Here is a 19,514-nt window from a genome sequence, read left to right on the forward strand (position 1 = left end):
TGGTCAGGTGATTCTCACAAAGTTCCTAGAGAGTGCTCCAAAGCAAGAGCGGGTAGTACAGACATTTCCCACAGGAAACGATGATGATGATGAGTTTGATCTTATTGAGTTCAGTAGTACTGATGATGACAGCGGTAGCTCAGACAGCTCAGTTGTCACAGTCATTGAGAGGAAATCTCACATAATGACTAGACCCTCAGAAGAGGAGGATGAACCATTGATTAAGCTTAGTACTGGTTCTCCAGAGAGTTCAGAGGCTGAACCAGAAAGCACAGAAGAGCAGCAACTTTTACGTAGGTCTGAGAGAGCAACGAAGGGTGTACCACCCAAGAGGTATTCAAAGGAGTTTGCTAACCTTGCATATGTTGCTATTGTAAACGACCAAGGACAGATTGAAGCTGTGTCTGAGTCAGAGACAAAGGCACAACAGAGAGTTGTTAACCGAGATAATGCGAAGTCACACAACCAGAGAGGTACATTGGTTAAACCAGTGGCGGGTAGTTCCAAGGGTGGAACTGAAACAACAGGGGAATGTTATAAATATAACAACTGTTTGTTTTCTTCTCTGGATGACGCTTTGCTCGCAGCACACATTGATACTTTAGGGGGAGTATGTTACCATAAAGCACCAATGCTGCAGCAAGCAAAGGCTCTAGCAGCTCAGCCAGCTGCTTGTGGCTGGAAAGCCAGACAGGATGTTTGTGACTGTTGCCATGGGAACAAAGGGGCAGTCCATTCTGTACTGAGCACCGGATGTTAGCTCAGTGTGTCATATGACCCGTACTGGATGTACTTGGGAGGAGTTTCTTCTTGCTGTTGTTGAGTGCAGACATGATTCTCTGTACTGATGTAAGAGGCAGAAATAAATGATGTAAATAGTTTTCTGTCTGCTTCTTTCCCCTCCCTGGGGACACCAAAGGGGAGAGAGGAAGAACGGTGTGTTCCTCTCATACATCTGAGAAGAATCGCCGGACCTCGCCTGCTTATCAGCAGAGTGGAGACGCAGGGGAGGTCGACAGGAATATCTGCCGGTGCCTACGCTGTGGCACATTCCTCTGACCCAGGCAGAATTCCAACAGGCGTCACTAATTTGGCTAAGTATACCCCACCCCAGTCAAGTCTAGACGTTACCAGAATGCTCCTGGCCACCCTCCCAGACCATGTAACCCAATTCTAAGATGCTATCTTTCATGTCAGGCGACGTCTTGGCTCAGGAAACTGCTTTGCTTTGTTTTGGCTCAGCTTCATCTTGGAAGTTCTTCGTGTTCCTCTTTATGGGATTTGGGGTTCCTCCTTCTCCTCATGGCCTATGAAGGCATCCCTGCCCTGGATGGCCAAGAGGGAGGGAGGGAGCAGTCTGAGGACAATGGATGGAAGGCACCTGCCTCTCCTACTTCATCTTCCTCACGTTGCCTTCCTCCTACCCTAGGCCCACCGACAATCACCCGTCCTGGGCACCAGGAGACACGCTCTGCCACTGCTCTCGAGGCTTCAGAACAGGAACTGCCATGATGGCCACAGCATAAGTATCCACCTTCCTTTTGGTACATATTATCCCTTGAATGGGACGCGGGTGGCGCTGTGGGTTAAAGCACAGAGCCTAGGGCTTGCCGATCAGAAGGTCGGCAGTTCGAATCCCCGTGACGGGGTAAGCTCCTGTTGCTCGGTCCCTGCTCCTGCCAACCTAGCCGTTCGAAAGCACATCAAACTGCAAGTAGATAAATAGGTACCGCTCTGGCGGGAAGGTAAACGGCGTTTCTGTGCGCTGCTCTGGTTCGCCCGTCTCGCTGAAGCAGCGTCATGCCTAGAACCTCTGCCTCTTTCCCACCGGAGGAGCCGCCCTCCGGCTGCTGCCCGCCTCCTCCAGCCCCACAAAGCTGCCGGCATCTCCGTAAAAAGGTTGGCAACTCTGGGAAAGGGGGCCGTGCCGGAGGGATCTTTGCACCACGCGCCGGATATACGTAAGACGGCCCTGGTTCAGCTCATGCCAAAGACTTCTTTCTAGGAGGTTTGGAAAGCATTCAGAGTGAGCTGGAGTGGTGGTGGCAGTAAATCCAAACAGGACAAATAGCTAAATCTGGCTTTTTAAATGTGAGGCTGAGGAGTCAGTTATCCTCGACTGAGATGAATCAAATGCCTCGCAGAATCCACGTAGTGTAATCTTACTGTAGCTGGAAGTGCCTGACATTCATGAATCTCTTTCTAAGTGTGAACTCAAGTTGATGGGCTCCTGCTGCTTTGAACGAAAAGCCATTGCAAAAGCAGGAAGGCCAAAGCCTTATTGCGCTGTTGGAGAAAATGTCTTGAGGGCTTTAAGTGCGAAGGTGGAATGTTCTGGAGCAGGCTCTTTGCCTTCAGGAGAGTCGATGGAGAACATTTCCTACTTGGAGCCAATTAACTTGCTTTCATTTCAGGTAATTAAAAGGCTAAGGACGGCCACCCTGTTGCAATTAGGAATTAGGACTAGAAGTTATGGCTTCAAAAATGTCACCATCATCAGGCCCGACAACAGCAACACAACATTTTGGCACTTGTACCATCTGGGTAACAGGATCGGGCAAGAAATGTACACGGTATCTGTTGGACTTCAACCTTCGACAAATTAAATGTCATCCTATTTATCAAAACCATTTCAAATCCAAAACAGATAAAGATACCCACTTAAAAGGCTGTTTAGAAAAGGAGTGTCTGGGTGGGAGTGGGTGCAGGACTAGTGTGGGGATTTAGGGAATGTGGCCAGAGGGTGACGCCACTTAGTGACTGGTGTCAGCAACGGTGTCTCCTGAGGCTTCAGAAACTCTAATCAGGTACCATGAAGACCCTAGTATAAATATCCCCATTCCTTCCTGTACATATTGTCCCTTTAATAGATTGAAACATTAATTCAAAGTTCATTTTGTCTCTCGTTCTGGTGTCTAGCTCATGCCTCTTACACCAACTACTAGGAGGTTTGGAAAGCATTCAGAGTAAACTAGGGGGGGGGGCAAAAAAACTAAAGGAGGGCAGCATTAGGGAAAATGTTTGTTGGGTTAATTCCACATAAATTGGTAATGCTGACTCATGCCCCACCTGGCTAAATCTGGTGACTTTCTTATCCGTGTCACTGGGCAGATAAGGCAGGTAAATTTGAGTACAAAAGGACTCGGGTGACAGGATACAGTGTTGGGTTGTGGTAGGAGTTTGCAGGTGAAGCACATTTTCTGCCCCAAAAGACTCTGGTCCCTATAGATGGCTAAGGGTGCTGGGAATCATAGCTCTGTGAGGGGTGAGCTACATTTCCCAGAATTCTTGGGGAAGACAATGTTCCTTGATTCCTGGGACTGTCAACGTTTGAGGCCTTTATGCTGTTACAATGACCCTGTAATTGTTTGTAGCAGAGATTACAGTGGTACCTTGGGTTAAGGACTTATTTCGTTCCAGAGGTCCGTTCTTAACCTGAAACTTTTCTTAACCTGAAGCACCACTTTAGCTAATGGGGTCTCCTGCTGCTGCTGTGCCGCCGGAGCACAATTTCTGTTCTCATCCTGGAGTAAAGTTCTTAACCCAAGGTAATATTTCTGGGTTAGCGGAGTCTGTAACCAGAAGTGTATGTAACCTGAAGTGTATGTAACCCGAGGTACCACCGTACTGGTGAGCAGGCCTTTGAGTAGATAGAGAGGGAAGGACTTTCTTTAAATGAGAGGGGCCTGGATTCCTTCTTGTCACGGTAATCCTGGCTGCTTAGACACTTCAGCTCACTTGGGTCACCTTCCTCTTGTCAGACCTTCACAGGGGGGCACCCTCTCAGACCACCTCAGCCCCTGGCTCCCTTCTTCTGATCTTCCCCAAATGAGTATAAATAACAAATGGGGTCTCCAAATCCTGGTCTCACTTTCTCCCACAGGTTTTTCCTGGTCTCCTCCTCCCTGCACCTTCCTCACCGACTTCCTTTATTCCCAGAGACTCCTCTCAGCTGACTCTGCCCCCAAGTACATGGAACTTCCAGCCAAACAGGGTCTGTGGTCACAAAGAGCAATGAAGATCCACGGACCTGATTTTGGCCCTGCTTAATCGATTCTCAGCGCATTCCTCTCTCCCTGCATTCACAGGACCTCTCACCAAGGACTTCTACTGCACACAATCGCTGTGATAGCCTGGGAATGTGATTCAGAAGCTGAACCTGAGGAGTCCCAGCCTGCACAGGAGTCCCCGCCTCCAGGGCCGGCTGAGTTGGTGCAGGGGCTTGAATCTGAAGGGCCTGCACCTGTGCCGGATCCTCAGGAGCAGACACCAGATGTATCCACTCTGGCTCCGGAGGTGATGGAGGACCCATTGCCTGCAGGTGTGCCTCTCCCAGCCCTGTCAGGGGAAGGTGAAGCTGCCCCTGGTCCAGTAACCCTCCAGCCTCTCCTGAGCTGCAGAGGCTCAGGGCAGAGAGGCGGAGGGAACTAAGTTCTCTCAGGAGGAGTGCTCGCCTTAAGGCCAGGAGTGGGCCGGGACCGCCCCTGGCCTCAGAGAAGATAAAGGCCAGTCAGCCCAGGCCCAGGTTGCGGGAGTAACGTTGTTGGAAACCTGTTTCTGCCAGCACCCAGACCTGTTATTCCGGAGTTCCCGATCACGCACGGCTTCTTGCTTTGGACCCCACTTCGCCCTTGGTGGACAGTCTCCAGACCCTCGACCCAGGACCGGACTCTGACCACGCCTCTCAGTAACCCCCCACCCAGGTCCAGCACAATTGCACACAATAGTACCGGTGGTCACACAACATTTTGCCCTCACAATGCTGCCATTCCCAACACCCCTAAGAGGCTACAGTGCCCAGAGTTCGATGAAGGGGGAAAGATGCTTCAGATGTGTTTTAAAGATGTCGCCTGTATGTAGGTTATGCTCCACAGATGATGCTTCTGAAGCCTGAAGGAGTCAAGAGAACACCCTGAACTCCATTAAAAGGAACACAGAGAACATCATCCAAGGTGAAGCTGAGCCCAAATTAAGCAAAGCAGCTTCCCGAGCCAAGCTGTAACCTGGCCTGTAACATAGTATGGGAAGGTTGAATATTGTCCTGGTCTTGTGCTAACAGCTTAGGAATGCTTGTCCCTTCAACCTCTCAGTTTTAGATATCCCAGTTTCTCACTGTTTCCAAATGTGAATTCAGCTCCCTTCATGTCTACAGCAGTTTGTGATTTATTTATTTCTTAAGCCTTGTGGAAATTCATAAGCATCAGTGGAAAATTCTCCCAATTCCCCACATTTCAGCATGGAATTTTGCAATCAAAGTCCACCGATATAATCCACACTTGTATGTTAAGCTAATTCACTAATCTCTTCATTTTATGCACTCTTTCATCTTGACATATGGGTTTTTCTTTCTTTCAAAATATTGCTTGCTTGGGGAACAGCATCACACCTTCATACAAGTGCGTATTTCGAAGGGTGCAGTGTTTTGGCTATTATGTCAATTTGCAAATTGTGAATTGGATAGATTCACCTTTAAATGCAAACTAAACTCAACGCCCCTAACCCCATTCCTGAGTCCTCTTTCTGCTGACTTCATCCCGACTGGACACCTTGGAACTGCAGAAACAGCTTCCAAGGAGTAGCCGGGAATCCCTCCTTCCGCCCGAGCGGTGCCTGTCTTGGCAGGGACTTTCAGGCAGGAGAAGCTAATAGGGGTCAGCGCAGAGGGGTGTCAGACAGGATCAGACACATATCAAGGAGACATATTTGCGATTGCCAGTTGCCCTTCACGAAAGGTGAGCTGAGAACCAGTAAAGCAGGAGAAAAACACGCAAGAGGCCTCTGTGATACTGCAGTGAAGCTTTAATGGCTAGCAAGGAAGGAGGGAACATTCTCTGGGATCAACAGGTCAAGCAGGAGAAGAGATTCAACATTAAGAGATTAAAGGAAAGCAAAACACTCATAAAAGTGTTCACAGGCGGCCAAAAAGGCCCCAGGCAAGAGCCTCGATGTGCAGATCTTCTGCCAATTCTGACTCAGTGAACTGAGACTTGCTTGGCAGAAATGGAGGACAGATACACTCAGCAGAGGAGGAAGGAAGATTTGCAAGGGGAAAGAATGTGCTACAGAACAAAGATGACATGTTGGCAGCCGTGGATAGTTTGCGTAGTGGGCACTCAGCATTTCGGACTTCCTGGCCCTCAAGAGCACAAACCATACGCAGATTGCTTGACTTTGGGGCTTTACATTAGGATCAGAAAAGCAGGCGATTCTCAACAGGGCACATCTGGTGAGTGACGTGACTGCCCTGCATTCTGTTCAAAACGTGAGACCATACAAAGTATCAAAGGAAGCAGCAGAAGTGAATCCTCAATGAGGGAATCGTGGCAGCTTGACACTGAATCTGAATTTTTTTACTATAGCTATAATATCCTCTATTCGGGGGGGTTCCTCTGGCATCTCCGAAGAGGGAGTTCCATTGTTGACACTGGACATCTTGAACGAATCTTGGATACTCTGAAATGATACATTTTCAAGGATACTTTCAGAAACACGTGCAAACAGGGGAAAACAGACATTATCTTTCAGATAACCAGAGAAATATTTGTCAGACAGGGAGGAGGCAGCCCAGAATAAAATTTAAAATACTGACGGATGCAAAAGAAAGAGGGGGGTTTGCCCTGCCGGACTTAAAACTGTATTATGAAGCAGCAGCATTTTGCTGGCTGAAAGAATGGATGCTCCTCGAGAATACAGATATCTTGGACTTAGAAGGTTTTAACAATACATTTGGTTGGCATGCATATCTATGGTATGATAAAATTAAGGTGCATAGGGCCTTCAAAAACCATATTGTCAGAAAAGCATTATATAATGTCTGGATAAGATATAAAGATTTGTTGGAAAGTAAAACCCCTAGATGGTTGTCACCTTTGGAGGCTACGGCGCTGAAAAAGCTTAATATGGAAGCCGAATGGCTAAAGTATTGGGAAATTTTGGAACAAGATGGAGATAAGTTGAAGTTACAGAGTTATGAGAAATTGAAACCCAAAGTTCGAGATTGGCTCCATTATTATCAAATAATGGAGGTGTATAAACAAGACAGGAAAATTGGCTTCCAGGTGGAGAAATCAAAATTAGAAATTGAACTGTTAGAACCCAATACTAAGAATTTGTCAAGAATGTATAATCTGCTGCTGAAATGGAATACACAAGATGAAACAGTTAAATCAGCTATGATTAAGTGGGCACAGGACATTGGTCATAATATTATGTTTGCTGACTGGGAATGGTTGTGGAACACCGGTATAAAATTTACGGCATGTAATGCCTTAAAGGAAAATATTATGAAAATGATCTATAGGTGGTACATGACCCCAGTCAAGCTAGCAAAAATTTATCATTTGCCTGATAATAAGTGTTGGAAGTGTAAAGAAACTGAAGGTACCTTTTATCATCTTTGGTGGACGTGCCCGAAGATTAAGGCTTTTTGGGAAATGATATATAATGAAATGAAAAAGGTACTTAAATGTACTTTCCCGAAGAAACCAGAAGCCTTTCTCTTGGGCATTGCCGGCCAATTGGTGTTAAAGAGAGATAGAACCTTTTTTATGTATGCTACGACAGCAGCAAGAATACTCATTGCAAAGTATTGGAAGACAGAAGAATTACCCACCTTGGAAGAGTGGCAGATGAAGGTGATAGACTATATGACATTGGCTGAAATGACTGGCAGAATCCGTGAGCAGGGGAAAGAGACGGCGGAAGAAGATTGGAAGAAATTCAAAATTTATCTTAAGAACTATTATAAAATTGAGGAATGTTAAAATGTCGAGGTTTGGAGAAAGAAAAGGAGATTACAGCGACATAAGATTAAGTTGAAGAAAAGAGTAAGAAAAAATATATTTGATAAAACTATTTAGAATTTGCTGAAATAATTTTGGAAATTGGGATGTAGGAAGGGGAGGTTTGGGGGAGTCCGAGAAGAGAGGGATATGAAAAAAAAGGTTATGAAATTATACATGTTTGTATGTCTTTTTATTTGTTTGTATTGTTTAAAACTTTTCTGTAAAATCAATAAAAAAATTAAAAAAAAATAAAATGAAATGATACATTTTCAAGAATACTCTCAGAAACACGTGAAAACAGGGGAAATCAGACATTATCTTTCAGATAACCAGAGAAATATTTGTCAGACAGGGAGGAGGCAGTTCCCCTTACATTTCAGCTTTTGTATTGAGATTCCTTTATGATGACTTAAAGAATGCATCTCCAGGAAGGAGACAGTTCAGATAACGAGAGATATAAAAGATTAATTTAATGTTGATTTTTAATTGTTGCAAGCAGGTCTGGGACAGTAAAGTGAATGATGTAAAACATTAAAATAGTGATTTTTAAAATGGAAAAGTCTCAATGATTCCCACCCCCATTTGACAGGTTGTGTCTCTCTGACCCTTCTCCCTCTCCCTCTGAAATTTGAGAGACTTCTCTCACGCTCTGGTCCTGCAGGATCCTTCCCCTTCTGGGGTCAGACTGTTGGTCCCCCTAGTTGAGTGTTGTTTTTACAGCAGGGATGGGGACGGGTAGCCTTCCAGAGCTTGTGGAACTACAACTCCCAGCAGCCCTAGCAGCCAACATTGGCCAAGGCCAGAGGGGGTGGGAGTTGTTTTACATCTGGAGGACCACAGGTTCCCCAGCCCTGCTAAGCTGTGAGTGGGATTGACGTCCCAGGAGTTCAGCTGAGCCACTTTCCCTGTCGGACCTGCCTCACCCAAGAAAAGGCAAGTGTTTGTGGAGCAAAGCAGCCCTGCCTAAAGTGCTCCTCAGTCCTCCCATTGAGATGCAACGTGGGCATATCCTGTGACAACGGCACAGCACCTTTCTCAGAAGAAGATGGGGATGGGGCAGTGGCCTGAGATTCACAGAGGAAGGAAAATGGGTCCAGGGATCTTCCCATTACACAGAGCTGCTCTTTCAAACAAAGCACAACCAGATCCAGAACAGGACATCTTTCCCTTGCCAGTTCTGATCTCTTAGGAGAAAGAGACTCCCCTTTTCACCCTCTTCTAACTCCATCCCAGAGAGTGCCCAGCTCCACATTTCCACAATAGAAGTCCTATTAGAAGTGGGATTTCTGTTTGAGCCCAAAACAATTCCAGTGGCACAGGGAATTGCATGTAAAGACCTGAAGGTCTCTTCCCAAATCTGATTTCCATGTGAAACTAAGCAGGAAGGCATGTTGGAAAAAAACCCCAGTAAATAACTGCCCCATAGTCAATCAATTACAAACTTATTTGCTCTAGTAATCAATATACTTAAAAGGAGCTTACCAAATGCTGAAGAAGCTGAGCAGACGAGGAGAGGAGATCTTCAAAAGCGCTGGTGGAAAAGCCCTACACACTGAGCCCTTTTATGCAGGTTCTCTCTGCACCTGCAGCGAATACTTTGGTGCAGCATCACTAATATGGCTAAGTATAGCCCACCTCCACTTTTTGGCCAGACTGTCCCTAGCCATTGGAACTCCATCCAACTGCAATGTAATCTGTTCCAAGAAGTTATTGGTCTTGTCAGCCTCCTGCTTGGCTTTCTTTTGTTTGTTTTTTTTAAATATATTTATTAAGATTTTCAAAATATTACAAAATAGAAAAAAGAAAAAAGAAAAATACAAAATAAAAATAGTTAAAAACAATTCAGTCTTTCAATCAATTATCTTTCATTTGCTTATTTCCCGGACCTCCTCACCCCTCCCTTTTCTGTATTCCAATTCAGTTTGTTAGTTCAGCAAATCCCTCCCCTCTTTGTCTCTCCTAGTCTTCAATCTTAGAGTATTGTAACATTAAATTTTTACCTATTAATAGTCCATTTTTTCATATTCCCTTATAACATTACAACTAGAAACCATTTAGTTTCTATCCAACATCATTCTAACATTCATTAATTTTACAATATTTCTGTAAATAGTCTTTAAACTTTTTCCAATCTTCTTCCACCGACTCTTCTCCCTGGTCTCGGATTCTGCCAGTCATTTCTGCCAGTTCCATATAGTCCATCACCTTCATCTGCCATTCTTCCAAGGTGGGTAGATCTTGTGTCTTCCAATACTTTGCAATGAGAATTCTTGCTGCTGTTGTGGCATACATAAAGTTCTATCCTTCTTTGGCACCAATTGGCCGACTATGCCCAGGAGAAAGGCCTCTGGTTTCTTTAGAAAGGTATATTTAAATACCTTTTTCATTTCATTATAGATCATCTCCCAGAAGGCCTTAATCTTTGGGCACGTCCACCAAAGGTGAAAGAATGTACCTTCGTTTTCTTTACATTTCCAACATTTATTATCGGGCAAATGATAGATTTTTGCAAGCTTGACTGGTGTCATGTACCACCTGTATATCATTTTCATAATATTCTCTCTTAGGGCATTACATGCCGTAAATTTCATACCTGTAGTCCACAACTGTTCCCAGTCAGCAAATATAATGTTATGTCCAACATCTTGTGCCCATTTAATCATAGCAGATTTCACCATTTCATCCTGAGTATTCCATTTCAACAGCAAGTTATACATCTTTGACAAAATCTTAGTTTTGGGTTCTAACAGTTCTGTTTCTAATTTTGATTTTTCCACCTGGAAGCCAATTTTCTTGTCCAAATTGTATGCCTCCATTATCTGATAATAATGAAGCCAGTCTCGCACTTTATCTTTTCATTTCTCAAAACTCTGCAATTTCAATTTGTCTCCTTCTTGTTCCAAAATTTCCCAGTATTTCGGCCATTTGGCCTCCATATTGAGCTTTTTCTGAGCCTTTGCTTCCATCGGTGACAACCACCTTGGGGTTTTATTTTCAAGTAAGTCCTTATATCTTATCCAGACATTTAACAATGCTTTCCTAACAATATGGTTTTTAAATGCTTTATGTGCTTTAACCTTGTCATACCACAAATATGCATGCCACCCAAAAACAGTATTGAAACCTTCTAAATCCAAAATGTCTGTGTTCTCAAGAAGCAGCCATTCTTTCAACCAGCACTGCTTGGCTTTCTTTTGACTCGGCTTCAATGTGGGTGATGTTCATTGTGTTCTTTTTAAATGTAATTTGGGGCATTTACTTGACTCAGCCCTGCTTACGCCTCTGCACCTATGAACACACTCGTTGTTGCAATCGCAATTGAAGCCCATTTTCTGCCTCATAGGACTCTCTACCTATAGATGGCTACGGGTGCTCTGTGAGGGGTAAGCTACATCTCCAAGTTTTCTTTGGGAGGAAAGCATTCTGTGATTTCCGCTATGAGCTGTGATTAGCCAAATTAGTGGTGCTGAAGCAAGATATTCGCTTCAGCTGCAGAGAGAAACTGTGTAAAGGGGCTCAGCGCGTAGGGCTTTTCCACTAGTGCTTTTGAAGATCTCTCTTCTTCCCCTCAACTTCTTCAGCTTTTGGTAAGCTCCTTTTAAGTAAATTGATTACTAGAGCAAAGAAGTTTGCAACTGATTGTCTATGGGGCAGTTATTTGGACAGAAAGGACTTCTTCACCCAGAACAGAGTCATACTGTGCCAGTCTCTCCCATGGTCACACGACATTTTGCCCTCACAGTGCTGCCGTTCCCAACATGCCTAAGAGGCTACAGTGCCCAGAGTTCTATGAAGGGGAAAAGATGCTTAAGGTATGTTTCAAAGAAGTCATCCGTATGTAGGTTATGCTCCACAGATGATGCTTCTGAAGCCTGAAGGAGTGAAGAGAACACCCTGAATACCATTAAAAGGAACACAGAGAACATCATCCAAGGTGAAGCTGAGTCAAAATTAAGCAAAGCAGTTTCCCGAGCCAAGGTGTAACCTGGCCTGCAAGATACCTTTGGGAACATAGTAGGGGAAGGTTCGATGTTGTGGGAAGATGGCTAGGAACATTTTGGTATAACCTAGAGTTAACTGAGGTGGGGTATACTTAGCCAAATTACTGATGATATGTAATGATACATTTTCAAGGATACTTTCAGAAACGTGTGTAATTGTGTGCAATTGTGAGCAGTAGAAGTCCTTGGTTGGAGGTCCTGTGAATGCAGGGAGAGAGGAATGCGCTGAGAATCGATTAAGCAGGGCCAGAATCAGGTCCGTGGATCTTCATTGCTCTTTGTGACCACGGACCCTGTTTGGCTGGAAGTTCCAGGTACTTGGGGGCAGAGTCAGCTGAGAGGAGTCTCTGGGAATAAAGGAAGTCGGTGAGGAAGGTGCAGGGAGGAGGAGACCAGAAAAACCTGTGGGAGAAAGTGAGACCAGGATTTGGAGACCCCATGTGCTTTGCATGGACTTCCAGGGAGTTTATCTTTGGGGAAGTTACTGATGGGTGCAGGCAGTGGCGTAGCGTGGGGGGTGCAGGGGGGGCGGCCGCACCAGGCGCAACATCTACGCCACTGGGTGCAGGACATGAGTAACTGACACAACACAGGACATGGGTTTGGGGATTTTGGCAGCAGTGGACCAAGATCCAGGAAGGCAGAAGAAAAGTGAACAAGACACATCTGTGATGCTGCACTGAAGCTTTAATAGAGAAGCAGAAATGAGTGAACGTTCTCTGTGATGAACAGTTTAAGTGGGAGAAGAAAAATAAAAAGATCCCATTCCGAGTAAAGAGCACATTCACTATTGAGATGATAGATTATGAGAAAACAAAATATCTGGCACAGTTTGACTCTGTTCTGTGTGAAAAAGTTCTTTCTGTCCAAATAACTGCCCCATAGTCAATCAGTTGCAAACTTCTTTGCTCTAGTAATCAATTTACTTAAAAGGAGCTTACCAAAAGCTGAAGAAGTTGAGGGGAAAAAGAGAGGAGATCTTCAAAATCACTGGGGGGAAAGCCCTACGCGTGGAGCCCTTTTACAGAATTTCTCTCTGCACTTGGAGCGAATATCTTGTTGCAGCACAACTAATTTGGCTAAGTATAGCCCACACCCACTTTTTGGCCTGAATGTTCCTAGCCACTAAGTGCCCAATAAATTTTTGAATGGTCCTTGCCACTAAGTGACCAATAACTTTTTGGAACACATTACATTGCAGTCGGATGGAGTCTCAGTGTCTAGGAACAGTCTGGCCAAAAAGTGGAGGTGGGCTATAGAGTCTGTGGGAATAAAGGTGCAGAGAGGTGGAGACCAGGAAAAACTGGAGGGAACAGACCAGGATTTGGAGACCTTGCTTGTTATTTATACTCATTTGGGGAAGATCAGAAGAAGGGAGCCAGGGGCTGAGGTGGTCTGAGAGGGTGCCCCCTGTGAAGGTCTGACAAGAGGAAGGTGAGATAAGTGAGCTGAAGTGTCCAAGCAGCCAGGATTACCGTGACAAGAAGGAATCCAGGCCCCTCTCATTTAAAGAAAGTCCTTCCCTTTCTATCTACTCAAAGGCCTGCTCACCAATAATCTCTGCTACAAATGTAACAGCATAAAGGCCTCGAAAGGTTGACAGTCCCAGGAATCACGGAACATTGTCCTCCAAAGAATTCTGGGAAATGTGGCTCATCCCTCACAGAGCTATGATTCCCAGCACCCTTAGCCATCTATAGGGACCGGAGTCTTTTGAGGCAGAATGTGCTTCACCTGTGATTGCAACATCCAGTGTGTTTGTAGGCGCAAATTGAAGCCAAGTCAAAAGAAAGCAAAGCAGAGTCTGCGATGAAGGGGCCAGAGCATGGAGATCCCATCAGGTTCTTCCTTCTTCCATAGCCACATCATCGCTATAGTCAAACAGAAATAAAACATGTTCCCACTGGAAACAGTGAGAAACTGGGATATCTAAAATTAACAGGTTGAAGGGACAAGCATTCCTAAGCTGTTAGCACAAGACCAGGACAATATTCAACCTTCCCATACTATGTTCCGAAAGGTATCTTGCAGGTCAGATTACACCTTGGCTCGGGAAGCTGCTTTGCTTAATTTGGGCTCAGCTTCACCTTGGATGATGTTCTCTGTGTTCCTTTTAATGGCGTTCAGGGTGTTCTCTTGACTCCTTCAGGCTTCAGAAGCATCATCTGTGGAGCATAACCTACATACAGACGACATCTTTAAAACACATCTGAAGCATCTTTCCCCCTTCATCGAACTCTGGGCACTGTAGCCTCTTAGGGGTGTTGGGAATGGCAGCATTGTGAGGGCAAAATGTTGTGTGACCACCGGTACTATTGTGTGCAATTGTGAGCAGTAGAAGTCCTTGGTGAGAGGTCCTGTGAATGCAGGGAGAGAGAAATGCACTGAGAATCGATTAAGCAGGGCCAGAATCAGGTCCGTGGATCTTCATTGCTCTTTGTGACCACAGACCCTGTTTGGCCGGAAGTTCCATGTACTTGGGGGCAGAGTCAGCTGAGAGGAGTCTCTGGGAATAAAGGAAGTCGGTGAGGAAGGTGCAGGGAGGAAGAGACCAGGAAAAACTGGAGGAAACAGACCAGGATTTGAAGACCCCATTAGTTATTTATACTCATTTGGGGAAGATCAGAAGAAGGGAGCCAGGGGCTGTGTTTGTCTGAGAGGGTGCCCTTTGTGAAGGTCTGACAAGAGGAAGGTGACCCAAGTGAGCTGAAGTGTCCAAGCAGCCAGGATTACCGTGACAAGAAGGAATCCAGGCCCCTCTCATTTAAATAAAGTCCTTCCCTCTCTATCTACTCAAAGGCCTACTCACCAATAATCTCTGCTACAAATGTAACAGCATAAAGGCCTTGAAAGGTTGACAGTCCCAGGAATCATGAAACATTGTCCTCCCAAAGAATTCTGGGAAATGTAGTCCCCCCTCACAGAGCTATGATTCCCAGCACCCTTAGCCAGCTATAGGGACCGGAGTCTTTTAAGGCAGAAAATGTTCTTCACCTGTGATTGCAACACCCAGTGTGTTTGTAGGTGCAAATTGAAGCCGAGTCAAAAGAAAGCAAAGCAGCGTCTTGAGCGAAGGAGGAGGCTGGCAGGACCAATAACTTCTTGGAACACATTGCCTCTCCTAACTTTTAAGGCTCACCAGGTTCTGGGAGATGGAGAGTCTGGAATCCTTCTACTGATATGTCAGTCAGCTGCTGCCAACTTCATTTATTCCCATGGAATCCTCTCAGCTTCGAAACCCACCTGAGGACTGGGAAACATCCCAGACAGGAGCACCTCTACCTGTATGGCTAAATTCCTGCTTTCTGCACCAGACAAAGGAATTGCGTATATGCAGGGCTCACCTAAATATTGTTGCATGCCACTTCAATCTCTGAGCAGTGCCAGATTCAAAGGGGTACAAGCGCTCAACCAGGGACTGTGTTTCCTTTGGAAACGAGGGACAGTGGGGACTGCAGTGTCTTTATGACATATGGTTTCTTTGCACATATATACCACCTGAGCCCAAGTGTGGCTCTGACCCTGGGTCCAGCTTGCTACATCTTACAGGCTGCAACCTTTCTGCAAAAACTCAGTCCTAAACTCAGCTCTGTACTCCATCTCAAATGCTCCTTTGCCTTCAAAACTAACTCTGGGTCCCATTTTCTGTGTGGCACAGTCTCCCCTCTCTCTGGCTATCCTGATGTACCACAGGCCCTGATTGGCCAGAGGTTGCAGGTACTAGAGGGGAGAGTCAGCTGAGAGGAGTCAGGGAGGAGGAGACAAGGAAAAACTGGAGGAAACAAACCATTTGGAGACCCCGTTTGTTCATACTCATTTGGGTAAGATCAGAGGAAGGGAGCCAGTGGCTGAGTTGGTCTGAGAGGGTGCTCCCTGTGAAGGTCTGACAAGAGGAAGGTGACACAAGTGAGCTGAAGTGTCCAAGCAGCCAGGAGTACAGTGACAAGAAGTAATCCTGCCCCCTCTCATTTAAATAAAGTCCTTCCCTCTCTATCTACTCAAAGGCCTGCTCACCAATAATCTCTGCTACAAATGTAACAGCATAAAGGCCTCAAACGTTGACAGTCCCAGGAATCATGGAACATTGTCCTCCAAAGAATTCTGGTAAATGTAGCTCACCGCTCACAGAGCTATGATTCCCAGCACCCTTAGCCATCTATAGGGACCAGAGTTTTTCCCGGCAGAATATGTGCTTCACCTGCGATTGCAACATCCAGTGTGTTCGTAGGTGTAAATTGAAGCCGAGTCAAAAGAAAGCAAAGCAGGAGGCTGGCATGACCAATAAAATCTTGGAACACATAACCTTAGAGTCGGATGGAGTCCCAGTGGCTAGGGGCAGTCTGGCAAAAAAGTGGAGGTGGACTACACTTAGCCAAATTATGCTGCGCCAAAGTATTTGATCCAAGTGCAGAGAGAAACTGCATAAAAGGGCTCAGCGCGTAGGGCTTTTCCACCAGTGCTTTTGAAGATCTCCTCTTCGGCTGCTCAGCTTCTTCAGCTTTTGGTAAGTTCCTTTTAAATAAATTGATTTGCAGAGCAGGGAAGGTAGGAAGTGATTGTGGGTCAACGCTCTTCTTGATGGTCTAAAGGAAGAGGAAGCTTCTTGCATGCTCAACCTGAGAAGAACGCTGGATTTCAGCACGGACAGGGAGAGAAGGAGAACAGGCACAGAGAGCTGGGCTTTAATACCAATAATAATAATACTTTTAAGTATTGGGGAGATTACCAGCCCTTGCTTAAAGTAATGCCCAACAGTTAAATACATTTTCATCTGTTCGGCAATCAGAAGGCTAATGACTAATTTCCCTCTGTTTCCACATATTTGTGAACATATGTCTTTAAAATGATTTATTTCAGATACCCCAACATTCCTCCAAGATGTCCAGTGCCAACATTGGAGCAAGTCTTATGATTCCCATAATACTACGCCCTGGTTGACCAAGTCCATTTTTTACAGGTTTTCGGGCCCAGTTCTACTTCCCAATGTAAGAGGTTTTTGACAGTGGACCAAACACCCTCAGAAGGTTGTGGACTCTGCTTCATTGGAGAATTTTAAACAGAGGTTTAATGTGTCAGCATCGCCCTTGAGCCAGTGCCCACGACTGGACTCATCCACTTCAGCCTGACTGGGCCAGGCAAGCTGGGGTAGCACTTCCAGAGACCACCTTCTGCACAGGAACAGGTCAAAGTGCTGTGGAGCTGTGGAGCACCCAACTCAGAGCAGTGAGCACCAGATTCACTACCGAAGACAGTCGTTGCACAGCAGAGTACAGCAGAGCATAAACCACTCGGAGAACAGCTCTGTAGAATAACTACTTTTATTCTATCTACAACTATCATACAAACTATATACAGAGCTAAATGGAGAAGCTGAACTGCACTGAGTGTCTGCAGCTGCTCTTAGCAGCAACCTTATCTATACAGAGATAACACTCTCTCTCTCTCTAACACTCAGTCTCTCTAATTGATGTGAGGCTGGAGCGGAATAAGTAGTGAGCAGAAACCGCCCCCCTCCTCTCTGGAGAATCAGCAGAGAACATCAGCAGATTCTTGGAATGGGAGGGGTGAAATCTCCTCAGAATGGCCCCTGCCATAGTTGAGATTCCTGCTTTTCCAGGGTTGGGCTGGATAACCCTTGGGGTAATTCCAACTCTATGATTCTATGATTCAACAATTCTATGATTCTGCACTGCAACGATTTAAAAATGTGTTTCTTATGAGACAGTGTGTATAAAAATGAATATACAAGAGCATACAAGAATCATGCAAGATTTTAGCTAAGGTTTCTGTTTAAAAGTATATCTAGAAATAGATACAGAAGTTTTTCCTGTTTCAGTGATCTTGACTGGACCATCAGCCTCTGCGTTAATTTGTGTTCCTTGTGGATAAAGATTCACTTCTGGAATACTACAAGGGCTACTCATGTTTTGAGAAAAATTCCTATACCTGATTTTGCAGACCCTACTGTAAAGAGTCCAAAATATTTATCCTAAAAGAAGCGCCCCAATCTGAAATGTAATGTGGCAAACCTGGATAGAGATTGTGATCTCAGGGGCCAAAAAGTCAGAAATGCTCAGCATCCATGATCCAGATCCATCTTTTCTGATGTCCAGGGCTGCCAATGCTGAAACTTTCCTCTGCAACACATGACTTGGTCATTCTTCCTCTGCTGCCTGTGTATGTTCCCTGTGCTGATGCCAAGCCTTCGTCTGTTTGCTGAGTCAGAATCAGGGGACCCTCAAGGTCTGCCTTTTCAGCCAGCTGGGCTAAAGGGAAGGTCTGGGGAGAAGCTTCCAGCCTTCCACTTTCCCAATACAACCACCTCCATTTATGGGTTCATTGGTTTCCCCACATATCCCCCCTTTGAATGTGGAATTTCCCCTTCCTTAGTTTGGAGTGTATTTGTTTCTCTTCTCCTACCTGAACTGTTGATCCCAGAGAATGTTCCCTCCTTCCTTCCTATCCATTAAAGCTTCACTGCAGCATCTCAGAGGCCTCTTGCGTGTTTTTTCTCAAAGCTTCCTATGTCTTGCTCCTGATTTCGTGAAATGCCACTGGCCAGTCTCAAAGTTCCAGTGTGTCCAGTCCTGATGAAATCAAGAGAAAGAGGACTCTTCTGAGAATACTTTCTGCCCTTGCCAGGGATGAAGGGGTGGATCAATTTAGCTTGCATTTCAAGGTGAATCTATGAAACTCATATTTTCCAAAATGATATCAGAACTGAAACACACTACCCTCTGAAATGCACACTGGGTTTGCGCGGCAAGGTCCCAGACTCTCCCGGGAAGTGGAATAAAGACACATGAAACAGTATTTTTGGTTAATGGGAGAAAAAGGCCACAACTTTATTGGTTACAGAATGTGAGTGGTATTGGCTTAGGCATTGGAAACCACACGACTATATCTGACTCCTGCCTGTCTGCAGGAGTCTTGGAAGGGTTGACCTCCAGTAGGGGGAGCCCTACTGGTCCAGGGTCACCGCTAGGGGTCATGCCATGGCCCTAGCCCCCCGCCTGGGGCTTCAGGTGGAGACCACGCCCCCCGGATTCCTTTAACGGAATACCCTTGAATTAATCAATTTGATTTGAAGTAATTTTTTAATGAAATGACTTTAGAATGTTGTATTGTTTTATTGTTGTTAGCCGCCCTGAGCCCGGCTTCGGCTGGGGGGGGGGGCGGGATATAAATAAAAAATTATAATTATAATTATAATTATAATTATTCTGCAGCGCAACTAATCTGCAAATCTGCACTAATAAATTCATTGTTGTGCCCACTTATCACTTAACAGATGCTCTTTTTTAATAAATAATGTTTGGATGGGGAACTGCATCACAGATTCAAATAAGTGCAAATTCCGGAGGGTGGCTGTGAGTTAGATAGATTCGCTTTTAAATACAAACTGAAATGACCTTCTGCCTGATTCCTAGTTGAGGTTAAAAATACTCTTTGGGTTGAACTCAACAGGACTGCAGGGCCTGGAATGGCACAAACGGTGGCTGGGAATTCCTCCTTCATCTCAAGCGCTGCCGGCTTGGCATGGACTTCCTGAGAGTTTATCTTTGGGGATATCACTGATGGGGGGGTCAGGACACGGGTCATTCACACATCACGGGACACGGGTTTGGGGTGAGGCTTTGGGGGTTTTGGTGATGGTGGACCAAGTTCCAGGAAGGCAGAAGACAAGACACATCTGTGATGCTGCAGTGAAGCTTTAATAGAGGAGAAG

General features: G+C 45.3%; 3 long non-coding RNA genes across 3 annotated transcripts in view; 1 reads left to right on the top strand and 2 right to left on the bottom strand.

Annotated features, from left to right (window-relative positions):
• Positions 1-5,781: 5,781 nt before the first annotated feature.
• The window catches only part of LOC308465170, a 30,143-nt gene continuing 16,410 nt past the window's right edge, over positions 5,782-19,514 (bottom strand). Inside the window, exon 2 of the long non-coding RNA XR_013980313.1 lies at positions 5,782-6,453. This is a non-coding gene — a long non-coding RNA (uncharacterized lncRNA). The remainder of the gene's footprint in view (positions 6,454-19,514) is intronic.
• On the bottom strand, positions 14,197-15,174 carry LOC308465197. The gene is made up of 2 exons (XR_013980342.1): positions 14,780-15,174; positions 14,197-14,289 (listed from the first exon to the last, which is right to left on the bottom strand). It is a non-coding gene; the product is annotated as an uncharacterized lncRNA (long non-coding RNA).
• Positions 15,168-18,256, top strand: LOC308465205. Its single transcript, XR_013980349.1, has 3 exons — positions 15,168-16,289; positions 17,622-18,028; positions 18,063-18,256. It is a non-coding gene; the product is annotated as an uncharacterized lncRNA (long non-coding RNA).

This window comes from Podarcis pityusensis (genome assembly GCF_964106645.2).
Source record: "Podarcis pityusensis genome assembly, chromosome: 16".
Classification (NCBI taxonomy): Eukaryota; Metazoa; Chordata; class Lepidosauria; order Squamata; family Lacertidae; genus Podarcis; species Podarcis pityusensis.